Raw genomic sequence first — 13640 nt, forward strand, 5'->3', positions numbered from 1 at the left:
GGGCCCCTCCCACCCACTCTTTATTCTTTCTAACAGCAGTGGGAATTTAGGGTGTACAATTTTCTTCACAGGCATTAAAAACCTTATGTAGTTTAAAAGAAACTCGAGCGTTCTTAAATCATGTGGATACAAAAAAAAACATGTGGCATATAAGAATACAAAAACTTAGCTTCAATCCAATGTGCGCTTGAGAAACACACACAGCTACCGCCTTTGTCGACTATGGCCAGAGTTTCACGATGCGCTATTTCAAGTTGGGCGCACTGACCCAAAATTCGATAACTACACGCACAACTTTGTGGAGCACACCTGACATTCACATGTCCACGCCCCCTTTTGAGTTATGCACTATGAGAGTCAGATGCTCCCTTACAGAATAGCGCGCAATCAAATGTGCGCAGAAATTCTAAGGGGTGCCAGCTAGCTTCAGTAATTGGTTGTTTGCACCTAGTTATTGATGGTTCTGAACTCATTATTCAGTGTTAGATCTTCCAGATCTTCGTCCAGATTCTTCAACGCTTCCACCGCCTCGACCATGTTCGATGAAAGAAACTTTAGAACTGATACTTAATTTGAGAATTACTGTTGCTGTTTATGGACATTATAGAATCATATTTTGTTTTATTTTCAGTTTAGCAGCAATCCTGTCTAGATATTGAAAAGGTTTTATTTTTATTTTCCCATTATTTCCTTTAATTGTTCTAATTGTTTTTCCACGAGTTTCCCCGTCATTTCTGTTTATGTAATTTAACTTGAAGTCGATATTGTTCAGATACAAGGGTAACATTATACTGGCTAAGATATCATAATGTAGATGTAAACTCTGTTAGTATCAACCTGTTATGCAATTGTTTAACTTTGGTGCAGGCTTACTTGAGCTGCATGTCTTTCTGTAGGTTTGACTAAGCTCCAAGAGGGGTAACGGATATATACAATGCTTCCCATACTTCCAGGTCATTATGCATATGTCAAGATCCATGCATGACCTTGGTTAATATAAATTTTCCTAGGATTGACCATTTTTGCTGTATGAGGCAACCTCATACTTGCTATCCACTTATTAGTGCTCATGATTGGATGCCAATGATGAGTACTAGTAAGGTCCAGGAATCCCGACCTGTTTAAGGATTCTGAATACCTACAACCTTAAACAGCCTATTAGTATGATCCACCTGAAATTGCTATTACCCGCATACCTATATTTCATGGGATTTTGTAAATGAGCTCATGGATTAGTCCCATTCATAAAAACATTTCTCGCTACAGGTTTGAGTAAGTCTCAACCGAAAACTAAACAAATTGTACCAGTTGATCTTAAGACTCAGATAATTTGATGGCCTCATAGAATACCTTCTGGATAGAACTAAGGTGCACTCACGTTTTTAGTGCACGCTAAAATTGTGGGTGCGCTAAACGTTAGAGACACCCATAGGAATGCATTGGTGTCTCTAACGTTTAGCGCGCCTACAATTTTAGTGTGTGCCAAAAACATGAGCACGCCTTAGTAAAAGACCCTCTTAATTTATGTGCACATTTTGGGAGCGTATACAAATTTGAGTGTACAGATCTAGGTTTATGTGTGCACATTTGCACTTAAATGATGAAAATCTGCTTAAGTGCTATTCCTACATAGCATATATTTTACCAATAGGCATACACATGGGTGGAGGATGGGTGGGGTACACATGCATATACTTATAGAATACTGTAATTTTTGCACTTATCACTGGCATTTAGGACAGGTGCAAGCACTTACACCAGTTCTGTGGCTAGCATAAGTCCTCACACCTAAATTATAGGTGCTTGTTTTACCTGTTATGATATGCTTAGCTAATACATACTGTATAAGCTGAGGGCCAGTACAATGTACCTTTAAGCACTACATCAAGTCTAAATATTTATTGTCCAACAAGAACACTGCGTTCTCAAGGAAAATGTCTATTAGACATTCTGTCATTTCACAAAGTTCACTCAGATGAAGACAGTGCTCGTATGTTTTGTTTTAGAGGTCCAATTTTATGGAACTATCTTCCTTTAAACTTTAGACAGTTAAGTTCAAGTCTTTCTTTAAGAAAGCAGCTAAAAGCCTATTTATTCCAGCAAGCTTTTGCATTGAATTGAATATAATGTTTTAAACTTTTGTTATTTTACATGATTTTATGATGGATGTTTGTTTTAGTATGTTCTATGAATGTTTTTTGTAACCTGCTTAGATTTCTATAGATAATGCAGGATAGAAATTTGTCTCATAAATAAATAAGTATTCAGCTCACGGTCATCAAGATCATCCCGCAAATGTTTCGACCTGCACTTCCCTAGTTGTAAAGGACTAAAGTACAAGCAGATGCATGCGACCACATTCTCGTATTTAGGCACGCAAATGTGGAATGCACTGCCTACAGACCTGAGAACAATTGGCGAAACAACTATCTTTCGCAAATCTCTTAAGACATATCTCTTCAGCAAGGCATACAATGAGTACTAATAGTCACATAATTCACCCGACAATCCAATCAATTAAGATAACTCATCTATTATAGCTACCTTAATCACTCCTCTCCTTCTTCTTCCTACCCTTATCTAACCTCTGCACAATATTAAATGTATATGTCACCTTGCAATGACAATGTTAACAAAACTATGTAAGCCACATTGAGCCTGCAAATAGGTGGGATAATGTGGGATACAAATGCAATAAATAAATAAATAAATTTTTAAGGCGCTGATCACCACTGGCAAAATCAGACCCCCAGAAATTCAGTGCTGGGCTTAATCTGTGCACCAGCATTAAATAATTGGGTCATGCATGGCCCCCCAAAAGGTTATCCAGATGCCGACCAATATTCAGACTGACACCTGATACAGTACCTGGCTACAGTTAGGCATTTAGCACATGCTAAAAATGCTAGTGCACCTTAGTAAAATACCCCCTAGGTGCAAAAAATGGATACACAGGTTGATAGAATTAGAGGGAAATGTTTTTTTTTTTTACCTGCATAAATCCTTTTGATGTCCTTTGAGACACAAAGGCGCCCAGCTATTTTCTGAGCAACCTGCACAGATATGTTGAAATTCCCTGTTCTATTACTACAATGTACTTATAATTATTTATGCATGGCTTTCCCAGAACAAACTGCCCAAGGCAATGCAAAGTAATAACACTTGCAATAATCAATATGATGTAAAACATAAGGAAACATAAAACAAACATGGAAAGATCTGACGGTGAAAGCAATCATTGCACAATAACTAGATTAGATGAACAAATCTTTCTAACTGGTGGTAGAATTGAACCAGAAACAAGAAGTACACCAAGATTATATCAGCTCAAATGAGCAACTGGGAGGAGCAGGGCCAGTCTTAGTAATTGCGGGGCCCTGTGCAGACCAGTTCAGTGGGACCCCCCCTGCCCAGCATGCCACCATAAGCCATAATTTATCAGAGTTTAAAAGGAGGTTTAGAGCTCTCCGAACCCTACCTTACCCCATACCTTGATGTGCATCCTGCACATTTCAGTAAAGAGTAGCAGACAGCGGCAGCAATTTTTATATCCCATCAGCTGCTGAGCCCAGAGCCTCCTTGCTGTTGAATCCCGCCCTTGTGGAAGCAGGAAGTGACATCAAAAGGGGGCGGGATGTAGCAGCGAGGAGGCTCTGGGCTTGGCAGCTGACAGGATATGAAAATCGCTGCTGTTGTCTGAGGCTCTGTCCTAAAATGTGGATGTACATTAAGGTATGGAGAAAGGAGGTGTTCTGAGACAGGAGGGCAGACGTGCCTGAGATGCGGGACCCCTAGGAGCACAGGGCCCTGTGTGACCGCCCCTGTCGCCCCTGCCTAAGTCCAGCCCTGGGAGGAGTCAATGGCCAGCAAGGCGCTAAGCTAAGACAGTCCACTGGCCTCCTTCACCTCTTGCCCTCTACAAAGTATGAAGCTCCAGCCCCTCATTCTATAACTTTAGAGTGCTAGCATTTATGTGGGCAAACGTACATTTGCGCAGGCATTAGTCGAGCATTCAGCGCTATTCTACAATTTAGGTGCACAGTTAGTTTAGAGGGAATTCTATAAATGGTGCTCAAAAATCAGCGCCATAAAAATCGGCACTTTATAGAATAGTGCTTAGAGCCAATTCCTAAAATTAAGTGCCGGAATTTATGCCAGCCGAAACCTGGTGCAAATGCTGGTGTGAATGAGGAGCAGGAAGCCATCTTAACCCTAGTCCCTGAAGAAAGGAGAGTGAAACCCACAGCGTCGGGCGCATTCAGGGGAAGGCGAAGGATTTAATGTGATTCCCAGTTACATGAAGGAATGCGGATATATTGCTACTAATAATGCAGTCACAACTACAGATGCACATCTCAGATAAGTGATAGTTTATGTTTAAATAGCAGCTGCCTTTCGTAAGTAAGTACAATGAGACAATGGTGAGGCAGAGATTAAGATTTTAGGACTGGTTGGGTATAAGAAAATCATATATATATATATATATATATATACTTTGATAACTCCCCCCCTCAGGTGTAATTTTGGCATTTATGCACGTGTGTAATCATATATATACTAGTAAAAAAAAGGCCTGTTTCTGGCACAAATGAAACGGGTGGTAGCAAGGTTTTCGTCAGAGCGGCACTGCTGACCCCTCCATCCCCCCCAGGGTGCCAGCGCTCCTCCCCTGAACCCCCCCCCCCGAGGTCGTCGTAGGCACTGCTTCCCCCTCCACACCTCCCCCCCGCTGTAATATTTCCCAGTTGACTCGTAAGTAGGTAGATTTAGAACCTGTGAGCTGCTGCCGACTGCAAAGACTGGGAGAAATGAAAGTTTCAGTCTTTCAGTCTTTTGTGCTCCTATGTGAAGGGGGACGTGTGCTGCAGCTCCTCCCCTTCATTAGTGCTGGCTGTTGTAAAAAACAGTGAAGGGGTGCTTTAAGCTTTGTTTTTGCTTTTGTTTCAGCTGTTCCTCTGGTCCCGCCCTCATTTCCTGTTTGCAAGGCAGCCTGAAGCTGCGTCCCTGCATGTTCCCCTTCACTGTTTTTAACAACAGCCAGCATTAATGAAGGGAAGAGGCTGCAGCACATGCCCCCCTTCAGATAAACCGGATATCTCGGCCGCCTCAAGTTTCCGGCTGGAGGCTTCAATTAGAACATTGGAGGTGCCTTTTATATATAGAGATATATATAAACAATTGCACCAGTCTGATAGCACTTTTTTGGTATTTGTAAAATAAAAAATAGAGCAACCCGATGAATGAGGTGCTAGAGGGTGCTCTTTAATAAAGAAATCTATGAAGAACATTAATATTTGAAGGTGGATATTTTCCTGGTTTTTATGAGATTCAGTTTGGATATAATTACCAGTGATAAATGGATACATAGCATATATACTATTCTGTTGGTGCTCAACTCATGGCACGTCAGTGTATGCTGCTTTTTGGAACGCTCATGCCCCTTCCCTGGCCACACCCCCTTTTGAGTTGCGCACTAGAGGATTTAAGTGTAAGGGCATTATAGAATTGTGCGCAGGAAGATGAGCCTGCAAATTCCAATTAGTGTCAATCAGGGGTGTAGCTACGTGGGGCCATGGGGGCATGGGTCCCCTTAGATTTGGCCCTGGCCCCCCCTGCCAACGACCCTCTTGACCCCCCTCCTGCCGCCAACGTACAACATGCAGGACATCAGACTCACAGAAATAGAACGAAGCCTTGCAGATCAGCCAGCAACGCGGCCGCGCCTGAGAAGAAGACTTCGGCTGGCGGGGTTTGGGGTCCCCCACCAGCAAAGGTACCTGGCGGTGATGGCGGCAGGGGGAAGGGGGGTTGAAGTTGGTGGTGGTGGCGGGGGGGGGGGGGTCAAAAATGGCAGGGGGGTCAGCGGCGCCTGGGGGGGCGGCTAAAATGTGCCCTCTCACCTCAGGCTCTGGACCCCCCTCCCACCAAAGTCTGGCTACGCCCTGGTGCCAATTAAGTGGAATTATTGATCATTAATTCACACTTGATAGCTTATTTACCAATTTAGTTGTACGCACACCTTGACACCATGCCTAAATTTCAGTGCTGATCTTTTGGTGCCATATGTACAATCCGGGGGGGGGGGGGGGGGGCTAGCATGTAAATACAAGGGGTGTACAAATGGGTAGAGCATAGGCGGAGCATAAACCCCCGGATTCTATATATGATGCCTGAAAAATCCATGCAGAAAAAAATAATGCCTAGGAGTATTCTCTAAAATACGCCTAAATTTTATAGAATAGGCTTAAATTTCCACGTGGTATATAGAATACACTGAGTGGCTCTCCAAGTGACCAAATTTAGTCACATCCATTTATACGTTTTAATTGGTGTAAATCCTGATGCCTAAATCTATAACAATGTGTATAGATTTTAGAAATGCCTATGCCCCGCCCATGGCCACCTTTTCAACTATATGGCTTAAAATTTAGGCATGCCGCGTTATATAATACACTTAGTTGTGCACGTAAATCTCAATTAATGCCAATTAGTGCTGATAATTACTTGTTAACATTCAATTAACAGTGCAGATTAGCTAGTTAACCAATTACGTTATGCGCATTGTTATAGAATACGCTTCAGTTTCCACATGGATTTTCAAGCACCATATATAGAAGCCAAGGCATAGGGGCTCCCACTTACGCACAAAGGGATGGATTGAGTAAATGACGCCTACAAAATCGGTGCCCAAAAAATCTCACTTAAGTGTTATTCTATAAGCCGCACTTCTTGGCACAGTTTATAGAATGACACTTAAGTGTTATGCTTGCACGTAAATGTAGGCATGACCATTTGCACCAATGAAAATGTGGTGCAAATTTGTCTGCACCTAAATTTATATGTGGAGCACTGTTATTCTGTAATTATACACATAACTCAAAGCCATGCCCCTGTTCCACTCCAAAACGCCTATGACCATCCCTTTTCTGCACCCCTTTATCGAGGTGCTCGTAAAGTTTAGGTGCAGATCCTGTGCCTAACTTTACACAGGTAACACTCAATTAAAACTAATTAGTGCCAATAATTACTTGTTAAAAAGCCAATTATTTGCACTAATTGGTTTGTTATTCAATTAAATTGCACACGCAAATCGTGAATACACCTAAATTTGCACATGGAATTTTTGGCAACCTTTACAGAATCAGAGGGATAACTTACAGAATACCATAGGTGTGTTATTTTACTATTAACCCCAGTTATTAGTAACTAGGTCTCACTGCTTAAAATAGCACAAGTTAGTGGTAAAAATAACAATTTTAATGGTAACCCACGATGAAGAGTTTCAGTCTCTAGTAACCAGAGCTGATATTGTGATATCATAATGCCTCATTCCCTCAATAAGAGCCAACCTCATCAGTGATGTCACAATGGCTTGATTGGTCTATACTTCTAATACTGTGATACCATAATGCCTCAGTCCACCAATGCCTAAGATCCAACCTCATCAGTGATGTCATAATGGCTTGATTGCTCTATACTTGGCTCACTTCTGATAATTTGATGTCATAATGCCTCATCCCACCAATGCCTAACTAAGAGTGAACCTCATCAGTGATGTCACAATGACTTGACTGCCAATATTTAGCTCACTTGTATTACATATAACAATGATTTTGATTTCTAGAGAAATGTCTTTTTCTTTAATTAATGATCCACAAGATCCTCCATGGCGAATCTCCAAGCTACATGAACAACTTGATCGATCTTCCAGCCAGGAACGGGTCCAAATCTTCTCGTACTTACCTTAATCTCCATCTTCCCAATTGCAAAAACCTCAAATACAAAACCTACTATGCATCCAACTTCTCCGTTATAGGCAGCCAACTCTGGAACACAATACCTCGACACATCCGAACAACCAATGAACACCTACCCTTTCGAAAGCTGCTGAAAACTTACCTCTTCAGACAAGCTTACTCAACTAACCCAACTTAATTCTCGAACTTAACCACACTACCCATACTCCAATCCTCTCCCCCACATCTCTCCCAATTGTCCTACTCCTTACAACTGGATCATCTCTGTTATACTTCGTACCATACTCTGTGTACCTTGTACCTTACTTTGTGTTATCTCTATGATACTCTGTACCATATCCTGTAAGCCGCACTGAGCCTGCTACCGAGCGGGAAAGAGCGGGGTATAAATACCATAAATAAAATAAAATAAGATATCAATATGGACTACTGTTAAGATGTGTTATTTTACTATTAACCCCAGTTATTAGTAACTAGGGTTACTAATAACTGAATAAAATTGGACCTGTGCTAAGATAGCATGAGTCAGTCGTAAAATAACCTGTCTTAGCGGTAGCCCACGTTGATAACTCCCCCCCCAGGTGTAATTTTGGCATTTATGCACGTGTGTAATCAGTGCATAAATATTAATGCTCACTATACAGAATTGCTCCCCAAGGGGGGGGGGGGGAATTATCAATGTGGGCTACCATTAAAACAGATGATTTTACCAGAAGTTGTGCTATTTTAGCACATGGTATTATTGCATGAAATAGCACGACTTCTGGTAAAATAACCTTTCATAATGTCCCCAGTAAACGTTTAAATAAACAGATAATGGCAAATGACAACTTATCCCTACAAATGACGTTGTAATTTGTCCTCATAAAATGTAGTCCTGCGGAACACAATGAGGTGTAATTACATGAGCTACAAAATGTAATCAGAGCTTGTGCAGTTTATAACTTTTGCATAATTTTTTCGCTCCTAAAGCTGTCCTTCAAATTGCAATATGCAAAAAAGCCTCAATTAACATGTAACAGAAAATTACATATTCAAACTCATCGCGTTGTTGCCTCTAACATTCAAGCACTTTAGGGGAAGAGATGCTGGACATAGGATTAGGGGAAGGAAGGGGAGATGTGATACCAAACTAATGGGAATAGGGAGGGGAAGGAGAGATGCAGGACTTGGGCGGAGGGTTTAGATAAAGGAAAGGGAGATGCTGGACTCGAGGAGGGGAGGGGTAGGGAAGGGAAGGGAAGGGGGGATGCAGGCCACTAGGGTGGGTAGAAGGAGAAGGAAGGATGCTGCCCATCTGGGGAAGGAGGGTAAAGAAGAGAAGGGCAATGAGGATGGAGGAAGTATGGAGGGGTATGGCCTGGAGCTGCCCCTGGAAGAGGGTGTCTGTCTGTGTGTATGAGTGTTTGGCTGCTTCTGCTTGTTTCATGCTATTCATGTTCATAAACAAAAGCAAAATTAAATTAAATTTGAAAAACTGTCTGGTCTCGACCCTATCATGAAAACAAAGAGAAAACTGCCCTTCAAGTCTACTCCCTAATGCCCTCTACTATACAGCAAGCATTGAAAAAGGTGAGGTAAAAGGGAGAGGGGTGGAACGGGGGGGGGGGGGGGGGGGGGGGGTAATAAAAAGAGGAGCCAGCAGAAGGCTTTTTAAGGTAGAAGGTAACTCTTTTGGTAATGGCAGCCAGGATATGGAGAAGTGCAGAGAGGAAGAGCTTAAGACTGGCTGCTAGATTGAAAGCAAAATAAAGAACACATTTTTTTATTTGTTTTCAAAATGTCATGAAGCAAAATGGGACTTTTCATTGCAATGTCCTCCTTTGTTTGGAGCAGAGGTACAAGCTTCCTTTGAGGTTTGCCAGCATACTGAAAAAGTGAGATTTTATTAATACAATAATAATCATAATAATACTAAAAAGCACACATAAACGAAACCGGAATCACAGGCTAAGCTTAAAACGTTCCTGGTGATTTTGATTTGGTTACTCCATGTAACCCTGACATTCAGATCACGGATACCATAAGATCCCCCTGCCCCGTTTTGCATACAAAGCAGGGAAGCATCCACCTGGCATGCACTATTTCTCATGCACATATCTCAATGATTAGTCAGCAGGTCTGATGACACGTGAAGATGGGATACTTAAGTGAACTGCTGCCTTGTGGAATGCACTGCTTTGTCATAATCCTGTCTTTTTGAGTGAGCTGGACTCGTCTGCAGTTCAATAATTGAGCTAAATGTGAAATGCCACAGCTCACAGTGCGCTGGTGAGACTGACTCAACGGGCTGGGCCAGCTGCCGACCGATTTCTTTCAGTTACGTCCACAGAAAAGAAACTGGGATTGGTTAAAACGTTCATTGGAAGTAGCTAAGGCATGTCGATTAGCATTTGTAAATACTCATTCATTTTCTAGAATAGTTTCACCAGCTGCGGTAGCCTAAGAGAGCTTAAAATAATCCTATTTCACATTTCAAGTTTATTTATTATACTGTCTATAAATTACATTATCTAAGGGGCCCTTTTACCAAGCTGTGTGTGTTTTTTGCTGTGCACTGAAGCCCCTTTAACCGCAGAGGGTTAAAAGGCCAAACAAAATCGTTCGCACTTGCCGTGCAGCCATTTCAGAGGGAGCGTTGACTAACACCCACTGAGGTGGTGATAAGAGCTCCCCTGCTAACCTGGAGGTAACCTGTGGTAATATCTTTTCCTAATTACCGCTAGCACTGGAAATAGCGCACGCTGGGGGTGGAACTACCACCGGCACCTGTGTTGGGCCGGACGTATTTCTGGATTGGCATGCAGCAAGCCCGTTGCTGCGTGCCTGTAAAAAAGGTCCTTTTAAAACTTTTGCTGAAAATGGACGTGCGGCAAAATCAAAATTGTCGCATGTCCATTTTGGGTCTGTGGCCTTACCACCAGCCATTGACCTAACGGTAAAGTCTCATGCGGTAACCAGGCGGTAATGTCCTACGTGCGTCAAATGCCACTTGGCGCATGTCCAATACGTGCGTCCGAAAATAAAAATTATTTTTCAGAAGCATGTGTTGGGCGCACGACAAAAATGAAATTACCATAAGAGCCATGCGGTAACTCCATTTTGGCATGCATTGGGCGCGTGTAGACGCTTAAGTGGCTTAGTAAAAGGGCCCCTTAGACCATTAGGAGTGACAGTATTAAATTCAAAGACTAAACACTGCTCAGGCTGGAGTGACAATCTCTCCGTATCTCCATCTCTTCACCTTGGTCCATAAAATTATTTATGGCGAAGCCCCGGGATACATAACCGACCTCATAGACCTCTCAACCAGAAACACAGTTGCATCAACACGTTCATTCTTAAATCTCCACTACCCAAGCTGTAAAGGACTCAAATATAAATCAACACGCATCCAGCTTCTCCAAAAAAAAGCACACAACTATGGAATGCATTACCAAAGCTGTGAAAACAACGTAAGACCATCTCAACTTCCGGAAACTATTAAAGACCAACCTGTTCGAAAAGGCTTACCCTACTGACCCAAATTAAGTGCCTGAACCCTGCGACACAATGTAACTAAAGCTCGTAATGAACACTATATAACTCTTCTTCTCTACAATTCCCAATATGTCTGTCACATATGAACCTTATTCGACTATAACATCACTTTGTATTTGTTTTCTCTACCGGAGCTGGCGAACGCCTTCACGGTACTATGTAAGCCACATTGAGCCTGCAAATAGGTGGGAAAATGTGGAATACAAATGCAACAAATAAATAAAAAATATATAAGTTTGAGCTGTAGCAAAACATAGAATTTATAGTCCTCAGAGCAATCCCCCATCTTTATCGAATGTTCAGCTAGAGGCTTGCATTCAGCTCTTCGATTGATAGCACTCCTATGTTGGATTATCCTGGTCATAGTAGAACACTCGTTAAAGATGGGATGCTACTAAATCCTTCTGTGATAATATGCATTTTAGATACTGGATAGCCAAGAGCATCTCTCTGTGGTGATTATAGTCTGTTTCATTTATTTATTTATTTTGAAAAGACGTCTCATTCAAGTTATTCATTTAGTGCCCTGCTTACTAAGATGTGTTAGTGTTTTTAGTGCGCCTACACTTAGCATGCATGCTAACCATGTAGGCGCCTATAGGGATATTGTAGGCACGTACATGGTTAATGCGTGTTAAAAACGTTAATGCACCTATAACGCTGCTTAGTAAACAGGGCCCCCCTATTATATGTTCATTTAATTATTTTTATCATTTCATTAATTTTTTACATATTTATATGGGTATATGTTCATTTAGGGGTCATTTTACTAAAGTGTGCTAACAGATTTTACGTGCGCTAATGATTAGTGCATGTTAAATGATAAGACACCCATAGGAATATTGGACCCGAATCTATATATGGTGCCTGAAAAATCAGCACCAAAAAATATTCTGCCTAGGTGCATTCTATAAACCAAGCTTAAATCTAGGCACGGTTTATAGAATATGCCTAGTGGTGGTGGGGGTTATAGAATGAGCCTAGTGGCCATAGAGCGCCTAACTCTAGGCGTGTCCATTTGCTCCAAGTATTTACTTGGTGTAAAATACCAGCGCCTAAATTAGGCGCAGAGCAGGTATATTCTATAATCCTGCTTGTAGTTTTTCGGAATGCCCACAACCTGCCCACTCCATGCCCCTCTTTTGTCAGTGTGCATTACAATTTACGCGCACTGCTTTGCAGAATACGTTTAGCAAGTAGCATGCATAAATTCTAATTAATGTCAAATAGTGCTGATAATTGCTTGTTAACCAATTAGGTTATGTGCATTGCAATGGAATACACTTCAATTTCCGCGTGGAAATCTCGACACAATATATAGAATCTGGGGGATAATGGGCATCTTATTTAACACATGTTAATCATTAGCGTGTGCTAAATCCATTAGCGTACCTTAGTAAAAGGATCCCTTGTATATTGTCTTTGTTTAAGTGGTCCCCTTTTAATAATTATTTCACTAATAATTTCACTAATATTTTACTAATAAGCATTTCACTAATTATTTTTGATTTATTATTTTTAATCCATTATAGCACTTGGGCACCAAGGATTAAAGATGCATTTGCAAAACCAGGATTCTAGTGTTTTCAAGCATAGAGGAGTTATAGTCTTACAACATATACTGCTGCTCCCCCAGTCCTTTCAATGCTGTTCTTTAAGTCAGTTTTTAAAACAGCCATTTTCAAAAAAAAGCTGGATGTTTTTTTTGTTATTATACAGTGAAAATAACTATAGATATATTAAAGATAATGTTTATAATGTTTTCTAGTCTTTTAAGTCTGCAGGAATCAAGGCTGTGCATCCATGGAGAATGCCAAAAGCCTGGCAGTAGGTTATTATTTTATTATTATTTGCTACATTTGCATTCCACATTTTTTCACCTATTTGCAGGCTCAATGTGGCTTACATACAACACGGGCATTCGGCATTCACTCAGTCACCCCCTTCTATCCAAACACCACACCAGAAGCCAATTTCTTTAACAAATGTAGATTTATTTAGGCCGCAGCCAGGTCCGCAAAAATTTATTTATTGTAAACCTTCACATAAACAATCATTGGTAAACATCATTGATAAACATCTCCCTCCGAGTACACAGCCCTTCTTGCTTATATTACTACAGGCTGTGCCGTCCAAGCACCCTGTTCCTCCTCAGTGCTGTCTGCTATAGCACGCTGTCCAATCAAATGCATCCCGTACAAGGATGCATTTACCACTTTAACCAAAGCTATTGGCCCCCTGGCCGTCCAAGCCAGGAGACTAGCCGTGTCCATCTTGTTCTGTAATCCTGCCCGCATGCAGGCATAACATTTTGCTCAGTATTGTAACTTGCAACAGGTCATT

This window comes from Microcaecilia unicolor, chromosome 3 (genome assembly GCF_901765095.1).
Source record: "Microcaecilia unicolor chromosome 3, aMicUni1.1, whole genome shotgun sequence".
Lineage (NCBI taxonomy): Eukaryota > Metazoa > Chordata > Amphibia > Gymnophiona > Siphonopidae > Microcaecilia > Microcaecilia unicolor.